General features: G+C 45.8%; 1 protein-coding gene across 2 annotated transcripts in view; it reads right to left on the bottom strand.

The window, feature by feature from the left end:
- The window catches only part of FAT1 (FAT atypical cadherin 1), a 140,781-nt gene extending 125,922 nt beyond the window's left edge, over positions 1–14,859 (bottom strand). The window contains exon 1 of one of the 2 annotated variants that reach the window (XM_030919690.1): positions 14,491–14,859. The gene's annotated coding sequence lies outside the window, so the exon portion shown is untranslated. Of the gene's footprint in view, positions 1–11,812; positions 12,012–14,490 lie in introns of those variants that run through there. The other variant, XM_030919694.1, reaches the window with a different exon arrangement.
- Positions 14,860–22,055: the final 7,196 nt, after the last annotated feature.

Genomic DNA, 22,055 nt, shown 5'->3' with positions numbered 1-22,055 from the left:
AATATTCACAAAATGTGAATGCCACCAGAGGTAAATGAATAGCAAACTGGAGGGTGGGTTTGACAGCCCAGTTGAAATTGGTACAACAACATTAATTTATAGTATCTTAACTTAGCTACTGCCAACTCTGCCCCATAAGTCCTTGCCTTAGGGGGAAGAAAAGACCTGATGTGCTTAAAGCAGTTAAAGCTTAATTGATACTGAACCACGTTCAAGTTGGCCACCCTAACTTGCCCTTTCGCTACGATGCCTTCTCCTCTCCAGATAAAGTCAGAAATGAGACAGATTTTTGGCTTCCAGGAGAACAACTATCATTTAAACAAAATAAGAAAACAATTTTCTCCCAAAACTATCTCTTTAAGTATCTCCATTTAGTCAACAGTTCTAATACTCAGGGAAATCTGAATATTATAAAATAATCCTGTAATTTTATCAAAACAAATGAAAAGTTCAATTCAACCTAGAGGCATGGAGGACCTTATTAGACAGAACCCTGCATGGTGCTAAAGAATAAAAGACAAAGATCCCAATCCCAAGGGATTTACAAACTAGAAATAAAAATACATATAATGAGGCTGGGCGCGGTGGCTCACACCTGTAATCCCAGCACTTTGGGAGGCCAAGGCAGGCGGATCCCCTGAGCTCAGGAAGTTCAAGATCAGCCTGGCCAACGTGGTGAAACCCTGTCTCTACTAAAAATACAAACATTAGCAGGATGTGGTGGTGCACGCCTGTAATCTCAGCTACTCCAGAGGCCGAGGCAGCAGAATCACTTGAACCCAGGAGGCAGAGGCTGCAGTGAGCCAAGACCGCACCATTGCACTCCAGGCTGGGCAACAGAGCTAAACTCTGTCTCAAAAACAAAAAAACAAAACCAAAAACACTTGGATGATGTTTAGCAAGCAGTGTCTTTTGTTTCAGGAGACACGTTATATTTTAGGAGATATTTTTACCATGATCCACTGTACAACAAAGTATTATACCAGGATTCTATTGCAAGTACTTGAAGTATTTTTGCTTAATTCTACATACAAAGTTATCATGTAGCCACTAAAAAGGTAAGATAGCACTCTGTATGTTGACATATGTCTAGCTATAGTAACTGGAAAAACTAAGCTGATCCTATGTGTGTTTGTTTAAAAAAGAGGAGAAGGGGGCGCAGATAAAATGTACCCACGGATACAGTTTAAAATGGACAGAAAAGTCTAGGCAGACAAGCAGCTGTTCACAGTGGTAACTTCTAGAGAACCAGCAGAGAAACAGGCAGCTGAGGAAGTGATTACAGTGGCATTTGTCTCTCTCATGGGCTTTTTAGACGAGTATGTGTTATCTTTATCATCCATTCACCCCTTCCGTTAATTATTTAATTCCTTTTACACACGTTTAATGAGCGCATACTAGGCCTCAGGTGAGTTCTAGATTCTGGGGATTCAAACGTGAACCAAATTTCCAACAAGTCCTGACGGAAGACACATTTCCTGGCCAGAGACAGACAGACAGACAAGTAAACAGAGTATATCCGATGCCCGTAAGTAGGTGCTAAGGAGAAAACTAAAGCAGGGTAAAGAAAGACCACGGTCCGGAACCTGAAGGAAAAGCGGGAACCCTAAATCCAAAGGGCCAGGGCTCATGCTAGTGACGTGCTGGGCAACTCTTAGATTCTTTGGAGCAATGGAGAGTGTTCAATATTATTCCCAGTCCCCACCAGTTAGAAGCCTGTGGCATCTGCCTCATCACCCAGCTGTGATGACTAAAAATATCTCTATCTCAAGACATTGCCAAACATCCTCCAGGGCAGAAAGTCACACCAGCAGAGAAGCACTAGATGAGGGAAGCAAAAAAGGGACCACATGGCTGCGGCACAGTGATTGAGGGACAGCAGTAAGGCCGGGGCACATCCTGGGAGAGAACCCATCATGAAAGAGGGCTTTTTTTTTTTTTTTAAAATAAACCTTATTTTAGAATGCTTTCAGATTTACAGAAAAGTTGCAAAGAGAGCTTCCCCTACCGTTGACATCTCGCAAGAGTACATTATACTACATACAACTAATGAACCAGTACCGACACGTCATCATTAACTGCAGTCCATACTTCACTCAGATTTGCTCAGATTTCACCCGAGACCTTCTCTCCATCCCAAAATCCCTTCCAAGACTCCACCTTACATTTAGCTGTCATGTCTCCTAAGGCTCCTCTGGAATGTACGTTTCTCAGATTTTCCTTGTTTTTAATGATCTGGACAGTTTCGAGAAGTACTAGTCAGGTATTTTGTAGGATGTCCCTCAACTGGAATCTGATGTTTTGCTCCTTAGACTGGGGTTAGGTTTTGGGGAGGAAAGCCACAGAGGTAGAGTGTCATTTCCATCACACCGTAGCAAGGGGTAAAATCAACCCGATGTGTCAATGTAGACGCTGCCCCGACCACGTGACTGAGGTAGTGTCCGCCAGGTGCTTCTGTCAGGTGACTTTCACCCCTTCCTGCACTGTACGATTTGTAAGGAAGTCACCACATGCAACCCATGCTTACAAGGCGGCGAGTTTTGCTACCCAAAATATTTAGAATTCTTCCATGAAACTGATTTGTCTATCTTCCCCCATTTATTCAATTTGTTTTTCTTTTTCAGGGTCTGGCTCTCTCACCCAAGCTGGGGCGCAGTGGCACGATCTCGGCTCACTGAAGCCTTAAGCTTGTTGGGCCCCAGTCTCAGTCTCCTGAGCAGCTGGGACTATATAGGTGTGTCTGTAGATTTAGACTGACAGAATTTTAGATACTCAGGGACTACCACCAAGCGTGGTATTTTTTGTAGAGACGGGGTTTCACCACGTTGCCCAGGCTGGTGTCAAGCACCCAGGCTCAAGCGATTTGCCTGACTCAGCCTCCCGAACTGCTAGGATTACAGGTGTGAGCCACTGCACCCAGCCTGAATCTTTTTTTTTTTTTCTTAAGGTCAGTATGGGCCGAGCGCAGTGGCTCACGCCTGTAATCCCAGCGGCTCACGCCTGTAATCCCAGCACTTCAGGAGGCCAAGACAGGCAGATCACAAGGTCAGGAGATCAAGACCATCCTAGCTAACACAATGAAACCCCGTCTCTACTAAAAATACAAAAAATTAGCCGGGCGTGGTGGCAGGCGCCTGTAGTGCCAGCTACTCGGGAGGCTGAGGCAGGAGAACAGTGTGAACCCGGGAGGCGGAGCTTGCAGTGAGCTGAGATCGCACCACTGCACTGAAGCCTGGGCCACAGAGCAAGACTCCGTCTCGATAAACAAAGATCAGTATGGACTCATGGATAAAGGACGATTTTCAGGGCTTTAGAGTTTAGTATAAATCAAATAAGAAGCCCCGCAGATGATTCTGAAGAGGAGTGCCACGGTCTAAGTAAAACGGAAAAGCCTGTGAGGCAGCCAGCAGAAGCTGGAGGGCGACCAGAGCAGTCGGAGGCTGCAGCAACAACACAGGCAGAGGGCCTGCGGATTAGGGCACAACAGGGGTAGGGGGCAGACTCTCAATCTATTTCAGGGTTTCCTGATGCACTGGAATGGAGAGAGGAAGGCAAAGGAGGAGTCAGCAGTACCACAGAGGACGCCAAAGTGCTGAGCGTAGAGAGCAAGTGGGCCAGGAACCAAGAGGGAGACAGAAGGAGCAGAATCCTTGGGGAGCAGATTGGGGGGTCAGTTTGGACAGGGTAAGATGGGAATGGCCACTGGCTATCCCAGTAAAGAATGTGGGTGGGCCGGGCGCGGTGGCTCACGCCTACAATCCCAGCACTTTAGGAGGCCCAGGCAGGCAGATCACGAGGTCAGGAGATCGAGACCATCCTGGCTAACACAGTGAAACCCCGTCTCTACGAAAAACACAAAAAATCAGCCAGGCGTGGTGGCGGGCACCTGTAGTCCCAGCTACTCGGGAGGCTGAGGCAGGAGAATGGCGGGAACCCAGGAGGCGGAGCTTGCAGTGAGCCGAGATGGCGCCACTGCACTCCAGCCTGGGCCACAGAGCAAGACTCCGTCTCAAAAAAATAAAATAAAAATAAAAATAAAAAGACTATGAGTGGGCAGCAGATAAGTGGGAGGCTCCAGTCTGCAGACAGAAATTTGAGAGTTGTCAGAATACGAAAGACGGTATTTAAAACCACAGAGCTGAATGATGTCACCAAGGAAGAGAGCAGGCGAAAGAAAAAAAAAATCCAAGAGCAGAGCCCCAAGATTTGAAGCGCCCAAGTGGGAGGCCCAAGGGGAGACGGCAGCCACTGAGGGAGCAAAGGGAACCACAACACAGTGTGGTGTGATAAGAAACAGTGAGTAAATAAAGATTTTTGTGCAGCTGAAGTCTAACACTGCAACTTGGAGACAACCCATAAACACTCACTAATCCAGCAGGGGGCTCCCCCCACCTGTGATCCCAGCACTTTGGGAGGCCGAGGCGGGCGGATCACAAGGTCAAGAGATCGAGACCATCCTGGCCAACATGGTGAAACCCTGTCTCTACTAAAAACACAAAATTTAGCTGGGTGCGGTGGTGCGCGCCTGTGGTCCCAGCTACTTGGGAGGCAGAGGCAGGAGAATTGCTTGAACACGGGAGGTGGAGGTTGCAGTGAGCCGAGATCGCATCATTGCAATCCAGCCTAGGTGACAGAGCAAGACTCCATCTCAAAAAAAAAAAAAAAACACTCGCAAATGGCGCCATGCTGTTTTCCCTCATCCACCCTGCCAGAAGGCTCTGGCACTCTTCCATCCCCCAAGACACATGGACCATGCCCAACACATCAGATTGCTATGGCTGTTCTCTCCCCATGGTGTCTCAGGTACTCAGTCCCACCACAGCCCCCGCCACTACCCACTCATCCCCAACTGGATTACCAAACACCCAATTACCTTCCACATCCTACTCACCAGTTCTCACGGGACACAATACAGCTGGGACGGACTTGTGGACCACATTCATAACTGAGACCTTTGAAAGCCCTGAATATACTCCGCAAACTTGACTAACAGAATGCTACTGTGATCAGAATAAATTATTAAATGAAAAAATACACTCTTTGGGAGATATTCTTAACCCTGCAATAATGTAACCGAGAACCATGAACGCAGGTTTCACTATAAAAGCCACCGTGATCAAAACAAGGTCTGTGGGCGGCTCTTACGCAAAACAAACAGAAAAAAGACTCAAACACCATTTCATCTAAAAAGGACCTTATCACCTAGACTCCTTGCTTATGGAAATTAAACTCCAAAGACCATCTGAGCCAAGGGCTATACTTTGATATTTAGAAGGTGATCACACTACTTAAATTCACTGTAATTTGGGATTTCTAAAATGCATTTTCCAAAGCAAAAACAGAGAGTGTTTACTTAGTTCAGCCTTGAGGGAGAAGGGCTCCCAGTCCAAAGCTTAAATATCTTTAGCATAGATCTCTGAAAATCTATACATACGGGAGAAAAATAACTTTTCCAGTAAAAACCAGATACTAGTATCTTCATATTTCTTCATTAGGGGGACCTTCATGTAAAATGCTTCAATCCATTACTGTGACTGCACATTCTTCACAAAACAAAACACAGCCCCTGTGCTGAAAACAGAACTGCAAATATGCAAGTGTTTAGACGACCTCAAGCTCAAGTCCTCGAAGGGTTTCACCCGCCACAGAGAGAGGACATTAGGTGGGATGCGGCAGCACACAGTGCATCAATTCTGTTCAACGCTGCACGTTTACTACTGAGAGGCCACAAGTAGTCATTCCAGCCCTTTATGGAACAGGAAAACATTATTAAACTTTTTAAGTTGAGAACTTTGTGTTCTCCCTCACTGTGCTCTTCTCCACTCTCATTTTCTATCAACATAGTGAAAGCGTCAGTAGAATTTAACTCATGATTAAAATTTGGAACTTTGAGTTCAGTTCAGTGTCACATTTTTAAAGTATTTTTAAGAGATCTCTAAATTGCAAGCACCTTTTTTTCCCCCTGAGACAAAGTCTTGCTCTGTCTCCCCGGCTGGAGAGCAGTGGCACCATCCATAGCTCATTGCAGCACCAACCTCCCACGCTCAAGTGATCCTCCCACCTCAGCCTCCCGGGTACCTGGGCGTACCACCATGCCCAGCTAATTTTTTGTATTTTAGTAGAGATGGGGTTTCACCATATTGCCCAGGCTGGCCTCGAAGTCCTGAGCTCAACTTATCCACCTGCCTGGACCTCCCAAAATGCTGGGATTAAAGTCGTGAGACACTCTGCCTGGTCCGCAAACACATGAAGTTGTCAACAGATTACGAATTGTAAATGAGTTTGTTTTGTTTTGTTTTGTTTTGAGACGGCCTTGTTCTGTCACCTAGACTGGAGCACAGTGGTGCAATCTTGGCTCACTGCAACCTCCGCCTTCTAGGTTCAAGTGATTCTCGTGCCTCAGCCTCCTGAGTAGCTAGGACTACAGGCATGCACGACCATGCACCAGATACTCTGATGCCACAAAATCCTGCCTCTTTTACAGTTCCTCCCACTCCTGACACCTTGTGCAGAATCCATACACACACACAGGTTCTTCCCCTACTTAAAAAATAAACTTGGCCAGGCACGGTGGCTCACGCCTGTAATCCCAGTACTTGGGGAGGCTGAGGTGGGCAGATCATGAGGTCAAGAGATCGAGACCTGGCCAACCTGGTGAAACCCCATCTCTACTAAAATACAAAATTAGCCGGGCGTGGTGGCATGCACCTGTAGTCCCAGCTACTCAGGAGGCTGAAGCAGGAGAATCGCTTGAACCCAGGAGGCGGAGGTTGCAGTGAGCTGAGATCGTGCCATTGCACTCCAGCCTGGGTGACAGAGACTCCATCTCAAAAAAATAAAATAAATAAACTTCATTCAAACCTTCACTTCTTTCAAACAAACACTCTTATTCTTCTCTTTATAACTGGCGAAGATCGCAAAAAAAGGAGTTGCACAGCATCGCCCTGGCTTCCTTAGAACTCCCTCAGAGCTAAACACTGCTCCACCAAGATCCTGCAGGTCCACCCTGGCAGAACAGCTGTTCCAGCATCACAAGCTAATGTCAAACCAATGACCTTTCTCAGTGCTCATCCTCCTTGATTTCATGACACCTTTGACACTACTCACTCCCCTCCCCAACACTCCTGATCCTTCATACAGTCACAGAGTCCCCCAAAACAAAGAGGCAATCCATAGGTATGAAAAACGAATGACAACATTCTGATTCTCTTCCATATTCTTTTACACTCTACATTGACTCACCTAAAACGCTAGCATTACAAACTTGTCTTCCAACTCTTCCTCCACATGCATGTATTACCACCCTTAAAGATCTCAGCCATTCTGCCTCCACTCATGAAGCATCAGTGCACCAAATCTAAAATCTCAGCTCTAATCTCTCTCAAACGCCTTGTAACTCTCCTCCTGAAATAGTATCAAACCTAAGTTACATGATTGGCCTTCACTATAGGGGAGTTCTGCATCCATGGAGCCAATCAACCTCAGGTTGAAAAAGTCTTTAAAATAAACAATAAAACAGTAAAAATACAAATAGTACCCCATTTTATATAAGGGACTTGAGCATCCTCAAATTTGGGTATAAAATCCCAAATCTCCCTTAGAGACCAAGGGACAACTATACAGACTTTTCACCCATTCGCCATTGCAAAATAACAGCTCTTCCAGTGTATTTTCCAGTCTTGCCACTTACCAAATTAACCAAGTTTGCAAACCAACAAACCAAACAAAAAGGAAGGGATTGGGAGAACATCAAATGTGGAACCTAGCTCCAGCTTTGTCACTAATCCACTGGGTGAATTCAAGGAGCTTGCTTAATCCTTTCGACTCCATTTATTCAAGAAATTGAAGGATGGACTAAAATATTTACAGCCTCCTGGCTCTCAAACCTTCATTTCTTAAAAGTTATCCAGACTTGACATTTCTTTCTCGATTTCTCAAAATGGTTCCCTTTGCATTTCTGCTGCTGCCACCTAGTTCGAATGAGTATTTTGTTCATGCAGAGTATTCCTACAGTCTTTTGGTATTCCTGCTTTCTGCCCCCAATCTCAGTGAACCTATTCAAATTTCTTTGTGACATTATTCTTTAGTTTGAAAATATTCAGTATTTCCCCTTAGCCTGCTAAGTATATTCTTCTTAACCTTGCATTAAAGACCTTTGATAATCTGACATCTACCTAATTTCCCAACACTACTTCTTATTTCAAAACAAAAAGGGATATCCCAGACTTGCAACAAGTTCAGTAACCAAGCTGTCTTGAGCCAATAACACCACCTAGTGGTGAAGGCTCTAAACTAATGTAACATCTTGACCTCTTCCCTTCCGAAAGTAATGCAAACATCAATCTTTTCTTTTTTTCCCGCCCTCTACTTCTCACATACAGCTTATTTATTTTCACCTTTCTCTTCAACATTTCCTTCTTTTTCTCTCTCCTTAACCTCTGCCTCATAAAAATAATAATCCCTTTTTAATAAGATTATTTAAGTCATAGTCAAGATTATCTGTTCTACCTAGACAAAAAAAAAGAAGCCAATCCTTTTCCTAACATAACATGGTATGATGAGGTCTTCAGAATTTCTCCACTCATCACGCCACAAGCCACACTATATTTTCTATAACTTGTTTTGCACACATCATTTCCTCTGCTTGAATTGTTCCCCTCTGAATCTCACTTCCCTCAGAACTCACATTATTCTAAATCCACCTGCCCCAGATCCCCCAGTTCAATGAGGTGCTGCTATGGACCACCTTGACCTGAATGGATCTCTTATCACACTGGTCTATAAGAGACTGCGTACTTGTCCTCTCCCTTATCAGACTACAAGCTGCTTGAGGGCAGGAAACATGATTTGCTCACTAGATGTTGTGTCTGGCTCAGTGTTTGACACAGAGGAGGTCCACTATTGCTGGATTGGTAAATGGACAGATGAATGAAGCATTAAGAGTGAGAAATGGGAGGCAGGACTGTGTTGGGGAGGGGATCTAGAGAGGGATAACATAGGAAAATAAAACATCCATCCTTCTCAAATTAACAGAAAACCCAGGCACAACCACGAGGCCAGTAACAACACTGCAGATGGCTGTTCTGTAGAGGACTCACTTCCAGTAGCTCAGAAAGAGGTCACCACCCACCTTACACTGCCCCAAAATTGGCTATAGATAATGTCAGGTCAGTGTCTGTTTTGCAGATTATCACGAAGCTCTATCTGTAATATTCTATGAAGAATACAGATTAAATCATGACTAATTTTCCTAAGCAGTGTACAGAAGACTTTATTATTTTTACTTTATAGACTTATCTTCACATACATAATGAACCCTTGGAATGAAGCAAGAATTCAGGCAACGTATTTAAATCTGGGACTTACAGTAAAAGAAAGATGACTTTAAAAACTTAAAAAAGTGAAATATGTGGATTCCTCATCAGAATATATTTTTGAAATGAAAAGTAGTTCCCCTCAGATATAAGAGAAAGTGGCAACTTCCTGATCTTAATTGACATATATCACTCATTTCAAAAACTCTTCTCCAGTGTCTAAGGATAAATGAGCCCTTGCAAACTGAACAATTAAGTGAGACCAAAAGACAGAGGTTGGCTTCAACTTCTATATAATCTGGTCAAAAGAACAATTATCTACTGCAAATCCCCACTCATAAAGATTAAACAGCACATCTAGCCTTATGGCTCCCTGCTATTAAATCAGGTCCTTTAGGCTACAAATTATGCCACTGAGACAGAATTTAATGCAATAATAATGTACTAATTTGATTTGGCTTATTTATTCTACGTAAAATTAGCCAAACTTGGGTGGAAAGCAAGTGGGTAAAGCATTAAAACGTAAATCTCTAAGATCCTATCCACCTCTAACATTCAAAGAAATGACTGCTTCAAAGGGACCTCAAAGCAAAGTCTAAAGGCAATGGAAAGGTAGAGGATGATCAGGGGAATGAAAACAGAATTAGTTTGTGCATAGATTTTTCTTTGTATGTATGTATTTATTTATTTATTTATTTATTTATTTTTGCCCAGGCTGAACTGCAATGGTGAGATCTCTGCTCACTGCAACCTCCGCCTCCCGGGTTCAAGCGATTCTCCTGCCTCAGCCTCCCGAGTAGCTGGGATTACAGGCAAGCACCATCACACCGGGCTATTTTTGTATTTTTAGTAGAGACGGGGGTTTCTCCATGTTGGTCAGGCTGGTCTTGAACCCCCGACCTCCGGTGATCCTCCCGCCTCGACCTCTGAAAGTGCTGGGATTACAGTAGTGAGCCACCGTGCCTGGCCATCATTTTTAAACATTTTTCTTTTGGCACCTGTCCGGACCATGGATTTAAATGATCTACTAACATGATAAGAACCCAACGGGGATACTTCTAGTGACTAATTAAAAGAGACAAATGAATATACAGGTGGCCCAAAATGATTTTATAAAGTCCTCTAACAACCTCACTTCTTTTCAGAGTGCCAAAGATTTGGCTCATTTAAGGTGTTCATTTTTCAAAAAATGGGTATACAAACGCAAACTTCATTCAAATCAAACCTTACCTTACGCTTGTTAAATGCCATGTTTAGCATAACTCAAGGCTTATACCAATTGTTGTTTTAAAAAATTACATAGTGTTTTAAGTATTTTTACATCTTAAATACGAAGGAATAATTCTAATTGTGGAATCAGAGCTGTCTTCCTAAGACAAAAAGACAAAGACAAACATCACAATTAACTATTAACTGGAGAGACACCTTTTCAAACGTCCCTGTAACAACTGTATGTGTTTGACAGCATAACCAAATTCATTAAGAATAGTGTGAAAAACATCACTATTACCTAGTTCTCACACACAAATTAAACTATCGAAACCTGTATCTGAATATAAGAGGCATTAAGAATCTGCTTTTGAAAAAGAAGTGAATAGCTGAAGGTCATTTTCTTTTCAGCCTTTTCTCATACTAATAATCACTGCTAATATCCACTTTAAAACATCGCCTCTATCAGGCACCCGGGAATTGCTTAACAAAAGCCACTTAATGAAACCACAGTTCAGACACACGAAAAAAAAAAAAAACTTAACTGCATAGAAAATATTTATGAGTTTACTTTCCTAACTCATACAATTGCGTCCTTGTTTCCAAAGCCTTGCAATTCACATCAGCGGGAACAAAAAATTCTAACACACACAGCAGAAAGTTGGCTTTGTAAAAGAAAGCACCGAGGTTTTTTTTTTTTCTTTTTTAAGCAATGAAGGACCAAAACCTCTTTCTTTTAAAAAGATCTTAAAAGTTCCTCCTCCAGAGAAGACAGAAAACACAGACAAACCGCACATTGTGCAGATGTTCAGCCCCGAAATGCAGCCTCGCAGCCCTTTACTCCGCAGTCCACCGGTTGCATCTACACCTCCAAGCAGCGCTCCTGCAGGGCGCAAACACCCAGGGACCCAGGGACCCGGCAGCCCCGCGGGGCCTCCCGCGTGCACCTCTCAGCGAGAGGGTCTTTCGCAGACGGCGGGATGCCCCAGGAGACCGCGAGGCCGGCGCAACGCGGCGAGATCCCGGAGGGAAGGCGGTGAGCCAGAAAGGATCGGACCCCAGCAATGGCTCCGGGCCGGCCCCGCGCGGTCGCCTCCTCCCACTCCGCCGCCGGCACCCCACTAGCCAGTACTGAACTTCCCAAGTGGGAAGGACCTAGTCACTCCACCCTCCGCAAGGTCGCGCACTCATCGTTTTCGGCAGCGCCGGAGCCCGAGCCGGGGACCGGGCGGGCACCCACAGAGCCCGCACCGCAGCGCGCTACACGTCCCCGCGCCCAGCGAACTTACCGCAAAGTTGGTCCGAAGTGGCGACGGCACTCTGGGGGAGCTCACCTGCCGTCTCAGCGCGCCCCCGAGTGGGGAGCGGGCCTGCCGGGGGTCTCGCCGAGCTCGCGCGTCCGCATGGTACCTGCCGCGCGACCCGCTCCCGCCCCGGCTCCCCGCGCTCGCGCCCGGCCGCCCAGCTCGGCGCCGGCGCCTCACGCTCTCCGAGTGCAGGAGATCCCTCCGCCCCGGCCACGCCCGCCGGCGCCGGCGCTCGTTTCTCGGGCGCGGAAACTCGAGCCGACTTTCCCCGGCGGCGGGCTCGGGGCCCGCGGGTCCAGCCACGCCGCCCCGCCCGGGCCTAAAGAGCCCCAGTCCCTGCGAACGCCAGGTCCGTGCTGGCAGACTAGAAGGCGCCCAGCGTGGTCCAGCGCGGCTCCGAGGGGCAGGGCGAGGCTTGTGATGCCGAGGTTTGTTACGGCCAACCATAGGCGCTGTGCAAGGAATTGGAGAATACTCCCTGCCTAGAAAGGGAAACGTTAGCTGCTCAAAAAAAAAAAAAAAAAAAAAAAAAAAAAAAAAAAAAAAAAGGCTGGGGCCTATGAGAAAGCTTCCTAGAGGCATCCCTTTAGCTTTTCCATAGCCTTCTGGAAGTCCCTGAATCTGCATTTGAATGGCGCGGCTCTGAGTCCGCGGCGGTTTGGTGGGCTGAAGTCGTCCTCCAGGTCTCCAAAGGAATGCAGCTAGGTCGGAATCTACTTCCTCCTTCAATCCACACTGAGTCCCCAGAAAATGGAAACGCTTCCCCCGCGACCTTTTTGGGCCGAGTTAGACCCCAGGCCCTCCCCGCCGCCGGCGCCTGGCCTCCCCCGCTGACACCCCGGACGCCCAGGCCTGCGGGACAAAAGGCAGCCCGGGAGTCGGCCCCAGGGGCCCCAGAGCGTGACCCCAGGCCGACAACTGCAAGTTCCTAGGCAGAGGGGAAGCCCCAGCGCCCAGACGCCCGCCGAGAACTCCCCGCGCCGAGCGCCCAGCCTGAACGTCCCGGGCGCGGAGCCCATCCCCGGCGCGGGCAGAGCTCCAGCCGCAGGCTCGGCGCAGGGCGGACCCGGCCGAAGCCCGGAGAGCCGGAGGCGCTGGGACGCAGCTCGGACTAGAGGGCGGACTTGACCTCGGAAAGTTTGTGGGATTCAGGCATTTTAACACTGGGAAGACAAAGAGATCCGATTTCCCTGGGACCGGTGGAGGGAGCTTGGCGGGGAGGTGAACGGCTGGGCAGTCAAGTGTGAAAGAATTTCCTTGCTTCAAAGTTAACGCAGTCACCTTATAAGCCATCTTAGAGGTGACCGGAAAAAAAAAAAATAAAGGTGTCTAGCAGGTTGTGGCTGCGAAGGCAAAATAAAGCCTGCAAGATGAGTGTGCCGATTCGTAGCCCTATATTCCCTGCCCACCAGTTAGAATACACAGATTCGCGCATCCAGCAAATGCAAACACCATCATCCAAAGACGTGTTTGCCACGACCATAATTGCTCCAAGTGCTTACAGGTCAATTTCATACATGGAACACCTCGAAAGTGGGTGACCTGATCTCCAAGCCCAACCGGCTTGTGCCGCTTGCCGAATTGTAACTCTCAGCAAAACCCAACCACACCGGAACTCCAGCCGTTTCCTGGGAGCGAGGGAGCGGGAGTAGTGCTAAAAGGGGAAAAGAAGAACAGTAAAAAAGTACAAAGATACCATTCCCTGACATAAAATCACGGGATTTGTTTTAAATGGCACAAAAGAATTCCTGGAGAAGATGACCATTAATAAATAATAACGCTTCCTAGGGCTTACTAGATGTTTTACATGTTTGGGAATCCGATTTTCCAGGCTCCCTGAGAAATCTCTGCCTGCAAGAAGTTGCACTTCCTCGCCACAGGAGCCGCCGAGAGCCAGGGATGGAGATTTCAGACTTAAGACTCAGCCACGATTCTACTGATCCTTAAGCGCCAGCAGAACGAAATGGACATGCCTATTAGCTATCACAAATCGAATTATTTTCATATGAGAGAGAGAAATGTGGTTCAAGTTCCACATTTGTCCTTTAAATAATCGACCCTTCCTAACCCTGTTCCCAAAGGCTCGTGGAAATTAGGGAGGGGATTGGGGAGACTGTTCCAGAAACAAAACCCTTTCCTCCAGCACGGCCTCTCCATTCAGTCCACCCAAGTTGATTTTTGTAACTCATATAAAGAATGGGCCCGGGTGGGTGGGCAGTGAAGACTGGGGTGAGCAAGCGCCCACGTCGCCGAGCGCCGGGGAGGTCCAGGTTCGCCTCCGCGCAGAACTCGGCAATGAGCGCGGCTCGCCGGGTGCCCGGACTAGAGGGCGCTGCGCCCCTGCAAATCTCGCAGCCCCGATGCGCCCTCCCTAGGCACCATTGCTATAATAAGTTACATTCAAAATAATGCACAAACAGCATCCCTCTCAAGTTCTTTTGAACAGTGCTTTATATGTATTTTATGAATTCCCAAAGCTATGCATGCGAATCTTTCATCCGAGCCGCACAAAGCCAGAGCGATGCGCAGCTCCTGGAGCCGAGAGCCCGTAGGGCGCACACGCTTCCCCGCACTCGCTTAGAGCCACACACCCCACGTAATTTAATTTATGTTTAAACTTAAATGCCAAAAGGCATGCACGATTTGAACAAAGAACTCACCAGTGTAGCCGAGTCCTCGGCCCTGAGCTCTAAAGTCCTCGGCAGCTCCGTGATCCCCACGCGATGTGGATATGTGTTAGGAGCCGGGTTTGAAGTACCAAGTTTGCCTCCCCGGGATCTTCAACATGTCCCTAACCAGACTGCCATCGTCCGTGCCGCCGGGACCCAGGCGGCCGCATCTCCGGAGGCTTCCGACCAGGGCAAACTTAAGCACCAAACGGGGGCGAAAAGAGAGTGCGCGGGGCCGGAGCGAAGGCCCGGGAGCAACCAAGTTTGTCAGGACGTGCCCGGGCAGCTAGCCGCCGAGTTGAGGAGTTGCGGCCGGCGGCTGCGGCGACTCGCTGCCTCTTTCCCCGCTCCCTCCCTCTTGGAGGCGGTGGGGGAGGGGAGGTGACGTCAGCGCCCCGCCTCGCCCCCCGCCCCGGGCGCGGACGGGATTCTCCGGCTGGGCGCGCCACCCCGGCAGTCGCAGCAGCGGGCGCGGAGGCTGCGTGGGGTCCGGGGCTCTGCGGTCTCTCTGGCCCGCTGCAGCTGTGGCGCGGGTGAAACGCCTGCCCTCCTCCTTCGGCAGCGTCTCCTAGGCGCCGGCGAGCGCGGGCGTTCCTCGCACTCAGCGCCTGAGCCGCCCGGAGCCCCGCTGCGCGCACCTCCCCGGCTCGCGGAGCCCCTCCGGCGGCGTTTCCCACGCCGCGGACTGCAGGTGATGCTCTTCCTCTTCTGCAGCTGAAATTCGTCGCGACGTGTCGCCTGCCAGATTTTTGCTGGGCGGAAGCATGAACAGTCTCTGCAGACTGGCCTGGACGACTTGTACTTTGTGGCCCTCCAACTTCTGGATGTGAAAATTTTTTTCACGACTTATGATCTTCGTGGTCTTTGTGTTGAAAATCAGAGCCGTATTTTTGTTTTCAAATTCCTTCCCAGTGCTCCTCTTGTCTTGACCGTACTCTGAAGCTTATAAGGTTCTGAGAGGAGGGGGCGAAAGGATAGGGGAGGAGCCAATTCCCAACGTATCTTACAAGTCTTCTGTAGTGATAGGGGCTAATACACAAATCACTGTCTCCTCCTCGAAATAATATCCATTTAGATAAATGCAAAGGCTGTCGAGGGTTAATTTATAAAGGATGCATCGTCTTTATGTAAGTGTCCAGCCTCCAGGAAAATATCTGCTGTGGAATATATTTTTAATGCCACTAAAGTACCAAAATATCTCCTGAACAGCGTGAAATTCCAAGGGAGCCATTTCTGTGAGTTGACATTGTCCCCAGAAGATTCTCATTAAAATTCAAGATCCCTGCGGTTGGGGGAGGTTCTATCAACATATTTGCATCCGTTGTTATAAATATGTTGATCAGTTTAGCTGGTCGTTCTTTTTCAAAGGTCAAGAGCAAAATCCTGAGGACAGAGGAAACTGGGCAGGGAGCTAAACAGTAAGGAGAGAACAAGATTAGGTGATTGGAATGTTGTGTGTGTTTAGCCTTGAAGTCATAACTTGTCTAAATGTCAGTGTCCTCATCTGTGATATGGGACTAATATCTGCTTCTTGTATTGTAAAAATGCTTATTGTATTGTAAAAATGTATTCATGTGTTTATCCATTAAAAAAAAAAACATACTGAACTCTACTTGCCAGGGAGATAACAGTTATTCATGCAGGCAAAGCATTTTTACTGAGGATCATATGAAGTGTCTAGCACGCACATACTAGGCACTTAAACAATATTCGTTTTCCTGCTCTCCCTCGCTCCCTTCCCTCACTTCTTTGCAGTGTCTCAGTTTTTAATCCATAAAATCAGCATCATCACCCTGATTCGAGATTCTGCCAGGCAGGTCTGCAGACTCAAATCAGGTCTCCTGTGCTCAAGAGATCCTCCTGCCTAAGCCTCTCCCTCAAGATACATTTTGACTTGGAAGGGAGGAGAGGGTCCAGGGAGCTGGGACATGGAGGGATATAGGAAGGGATATTAGAGCTCCTGCAGACCCTGGGGGCAGCTAGAGGGTGCCAGATTCCTCAGGAGGGAGGAGGCTGGCCTGAGAGGCCAGTTTGTCAGTGCCCAGCAGACTTCTCCTGCTTCCCTGTTTCAACTGCACAGGCTTTCTCCTTTTGTGTCAATAGTTGAAATTAGAAATTGACCACATATTGCAAGTCCTCAAAATTATTCACAATAAATTCACCCCCAGAGGCTTCTGGTTGAAGTCCATTTGGTTTACTCTACTAACTTTAAAATTGTCATAAATAAACCAAATTATTTATATTCAAAAAGATAAAAATCACAAATGACAGGAACTTACGAATAACAATTGATAATATTAGTCAAAATAGCTAGTTTTCAAAGTGAGATGGGCAGAAAACTTTTAACAGAATCTCTAGAGCTGTGCTGTCTAATGTAGTATGTAGCCACTTGCCACATGTGGCTTCTTTCATTTAAGCTAAATTAAAATGTAATTCCTTAGTCTCACTAGCTACATTCCAAGTTTCAGTGACCATGTGTGGCTAGTGACTATTGTATTGATCGGAGCAGATGAAAGAATATTTTCATCATGACAGAGTTGTATGGACACTTTGGTGTAGACCTTTAAAAACGCTGCTATTTTATGGAAGGCTACACCAAGTATTAAAATGCCAGTGTGTCCAATACTGAGTCACTTCTGAAGTATAAGGGAGGACCCAGAATCATGGAAGGGTTCATTCATTCCGCAGATATTTATCAAGTACCAACAATATGCTGGGTGAAAGTATGTAAGACCAAGATTTAATGAGGTAGGTGTGTTTAGCGATTAAGAAATATTAACATGGCCTTTTAGTTGTTTTCTCTCTTTCCTGACTAATAAAACCAGGGGAAATCATAGATTTAAAGCAACAAACAATTCTAAGACATTTTTGGAATAGCCCAAGGACCAAATACTTGTAAGTACGCTTGACTGACTCCTGGCATCCCAGCCTCTCTGCAGCTTTCACCGCTTTCTCATGTGCCTACGTGCCCATTGTGGCCTCCCCTTCCTAGAGATGAGAGGAAGTATCAGCCCTCTCCACCTCCCGTATGCCTTGGAATTATTTTACCCTTTGCATTCAAATACAGCTCTTCTCTGGAATCAGCTTGTACTCTCAGAGGGAGCCATTAGAACATTAGACACCTGGCTGGGCACCGTGGCTCACGCCTGTAATCCCAACACTTTGGGAGGCCGAGGCGGGTGGATCACCTGAGGTAAAGAGTTTGATACCAGCCTGGCCAATATGGTGAAACCCTGTCTCTACTAAAAATAAAAAAATTAGCCGAGCATGGTGGTGGGTGCCTGTAATCCCAGCTACTCGGGAGGCTGAGGCAGGAGAATCACTTGAACCGGGAGGTTCAAATGGCAGTGAGGCAGAGGTTGCAGTGAGCTGAGATTGCGCCTCTGCACTCCAGTCTGGTGACAGAGCGAGACTCCATCTCAAAAAAAACAAAAAAAACCATAGACACCTAGTCAATCTAATGGGAATCAGTGCTGGTTAACTATAGGTATAAGTATGTTATAATAATATCATTCCTTCCTTCCCAGTGCATTATAGCAAGGGCTTTCTCAAAGCTATACTTAAAACATGAAATTTCTGATGCCATAAACAGTCACTTGGGAAAGTATTTGAAAGTATTACAAATCACCTACTAATGGCTTACCATTTAAAAAAACATGGTACAAAGTATACTTTCATTTTAAAGAAAGATCCATAGTGGAGTAGGGTGGCTGTAGACATTCTGTCCCTCAAATATAAGATAAACATCCCCAAGTGGTTTGGGAACAGATCTTGCAAGATAAATATAATTTTTGTGATTCTTTCCCAGCTCAGTGATTGAAGGATTCGGAGTCTAACTTTTTGAATAGTAGACAACAAGTCGTCCAGCAACTTACTGTTGAAGCTACTTTCTCAATAGAAGTATGCAGTAGAAAGAGCACTAGACTTGAGGTTAGAAGACCTGTTTTGAATCTTGTCTTTGACATATATAGTTTGAATTTATTTGGTTATAACTGAATTTTGGGAGTCTCACTTTCCTCTATAAAGATAGATCTCTAAAATGGACACACATACACACAAAATCTACCTCACTGGTTGTGAGAGATGCCAGTCAAGAATAATTGTGGCCGAGCACAGTGGCTCACACCTGTAATCCCAGCATATTTTGGAGGCCGAGGCGGGTGGATCACCTGAGGTCAGGAGTTCAAGACCAGCCTGGCCAACATGGCAAAACCCCGTCTCTACTAAAAACACAAAAATTAGCTGGGCATGGTGGTGTGTGCCTATAATCCCAGCTACTCAGGAGGCTGAGGCAGGAGAATCCCTTGAACCCAGGAGGCAGAGGTTGCAGTGAACTGAGATTGTGCCATTGTACTCCAACCTGGGTGACAAGAGTGAAACTCCATCTGAAAAAAAAAAAAAAGAAGAATTCTCAAATTTACCTACTGTGTCTCACCCTGCCACTCCCATCTCAGCTATGAAGGTCTGTAGAACCAGTGACCAGTAACATGTATTTACTGCCAGTTATGCTCCAGACTTTGTTCCAACTTCTTTATATGCATTATCTCATGTCATTCTTATAAAATCCTGGGAAGCATTAGCAATTAATGCCCTACTCCCATTTTACAGATGAAAACTGAGGTTTGAGGTAGATTAAATAACACACTGTGTCACCTTTCAGACTGAAACCTAAGGCTGGCTGCGTCCAAAGCTAACACTCTTGCCTGCTATAGTGCACAAGCTCCTCATAGACTGCACCTCATTTGCACCCTTCAGAAACCATGCCAGTGTTACACTAAAGGTCAGCAATGTTGTGGTTTAAGAATTGGCCTAGGAGGGGAGCAAAAAACTATCAAATAATAGCTGCAGGAAAATGCTCTCTTGTAGCAGCTATGAGTTTGGGTAAATAATTGTGTAAAAGTAGGTCCTTTAATCAGAGTGAGAACATCAGTGATTGTATTTAGGAATACATTTATAAAATACAGCCATTATTTGTTTGGATTACGTATTTTCATATATGTATATATATGCATGCTCTTAGACACATTGCTTTTCAATTCTAAAATTGTAGTCTGACTTTTAACTTGTTTAGGCTGAACAGCAGAAAAATATACACCAATGATTCTCAATGAATTCTGACAAGGACTATGTCACATGATTTCATGATCAGCATTTCAATTTAGACCTCGCTATTCTCTTTCCTGGACTGGAACCACTAGTGTTTTGTATTGTTTCTCTCTCCAATTCTCCTTTCTCTCCATTTCTGTTTTACATATGACAACAAGTAATTTTACCCTTGGCATATTCTCTGTATCTATACTTCTTTACTATTAAATCTGATTCCTTTTCCTGGTAGAAATTTTTAGTCACAAAAGCTAATCTTATATAGAAACTTTAATGAGGTATGGCGATACTTTATCAGCATCCATTCTCTAACAGATCGTCTGTCTAAACCCATCAGGGTAGTTCTCTATTTCTTGTCATGGGCATGTTGATCAATGGTAGTCAGTGACATATTAGAGGAAGTTTCTTGGAGGCTTCTGGAAAAAAAAAATTCCTCCCTCCTAAGAAAGAACCACAAGAGATATTATCTGAGAAAGAAGATTTAGATACAAAATGATTCAATCTTGCAGACTATTGTTCTATCATAATGGTGGACAAAAATAAGGATGTCATGGTTGGGACTACAATAGTTATCTTGATTAGTGAGGATGAGGCCTAAACCAAGGAAGGCAGATGAAGGGCCTCGATGACATTGAGTGAACCATCCCTGTAGGCCACACAAACTAAAGACGTGGTTTTTTTTTGTTTGTTTGTTTTGGTTTTATTGTTTTGTTGTTTTTTAATGGAAGAGCATAAGTTTCCATATTGTTTAATCTGAGTTGTGTTGGGATTAGCATTACTTGCAGTTGACATCATCTATTTCAACTAAGCAATCCCTTTTAAAATATTCTACGAATTATTTTAAAGAAGAAATAAATTGATATACTTCAGCTCATTGGTCAACAGGAATTGGGCCTAACTCCAATGATAAGATTGAAGGATTCTTAAAGCTTTCTCTTAATGGTGAGTATACTAATCTGCTTGAGCTGCCATAACAAAATGCCATCGAATGGGTGGCTTAAATAATAGAAATGTATTTTTCTCACGTTTCTGAGGGCTAGGAATCCAAGGTCAAGGTGCCCACAGTGTCATTTCTGGTGTGGCCTCTTTTCCTGCTTTGTAGGTGGACACATTCTCTCTGTATCCTCACATGGCCTTGCTCTGTGCCTGCAGAGAGAGCAAGCTCTGGTGTCTTCCTCTGATGAGGATAGGAGTCCTATTGGATTAAGGCCCCACCGTTATGGCCTCACTTAACCTTAATCGCCTTCCTAAAGGCCCTGTTTCCAAATACAGTCACATTGAGGGTTAGGGCTTCAACACGTGAATTGGGGGCATGGAAGAAAGATTCAGTCCATAGCCGTGAGAAAGAAGTTTTTAGATGCAAAATTATTCAGTCTTGCAGACTATTGTTCTACCATAATGGCAGACAAAATAAGAACATGAAATTTTATTTGTTCAACCAGAAGATTTTTCTCCACTCCCACTGCTCTTTCCTCAAGTGCCCAAAACCTTCTAGTATATTTTCCAATTTTATAAAGGAACTCCTGGAAGTAAATATTAACCAAACTCAGATATCCAGTACTTACCAGAGGATAAACTAGTCAGCTGTAAACACCGACTGTCAGCAAATCAATGGACATTTGGAATTTGAATTTCTTTGAACCTGTAACTGTCAATATCAAATTTCAAGCCGAAAAGTGAAGTCAGCTTATATTTGGCGATATGGCCCACTTTGTTCACACTTTGTCCTTTATTTGAAATAGAATCATTCAAAAAAAAAATTAAGACTTGTGCCATGTTGGCCAGGTGTGATGGCTCACGCCTGTAATCCCCACAGTTTAGGAGGCTGAGGCAGGTGGATCACGAGGTCAGGAGATCAAGACCATCCTGGCTAACACGGTGAAACCCGTCTCTACTAAAAATACAAAAAAAAAAAAAAAAAAAAAAAATTAGCTGGGCGTGGTGGCATGCACCTGTAGTCCCAGCTACTTGGGAGGCTGAGGCAGGAGAATGGTGTGAACCTGGGAGGTGGAGCTTGCAGTAAGCGGAGATCGCGCCACTTCTTTAAGTGGGTTTGATTGTTTTGCATGTTTAGGAAGGAACATCATTTGCCCCTGTCCCCACCCCATCCTTTTCTATGCAACAATTTGTGAAATATTTCCTCTCCTGTGTGGCTAGGTGTGTGAAAGACCCAGAGCAAATAACAGCCTTTCCCTGATATTCTTCCCTCTGCTAGACGTCTGTTCCAGAGTAGAGTGAAAATGGAAAGGCAGGCTATGTTCAGTGCTACTGAGACAGCTGTAGGGCACTGCAGTGGGGTCTTACGGTGGGGAGAAAGATTGGGCTCAACTCCAAACACAACCAGGAAAACTGGGGATTTATAGGCAGGGAGCAAAGTGGGGAGGCTCTGTGGATGGAAAACAATGACAACGATACATCAGGAGTGAGAGGAGTTCCGGTTAAAGCGACTCACA

This window comes from Rhinopithecus roxellana, chromosome 2, assembly GCF_007565055.1.
Source record: "Rhinopithecus roxellana isolate Shanxi Qingling chromosome 2, ASM756505v1, whole genome shotgun sequence".
NCBI classification, from domain to species: domain Eukaryota; kingdom Metazoa; phylum Chordata; class Mammalia; order Primates; family Cercopithecidae; genus Rhinopithecus; species Rhinopithecus roxellana.
This window is presented reverse-complemented; position numbering and strand designations above follow the sequence as displayed.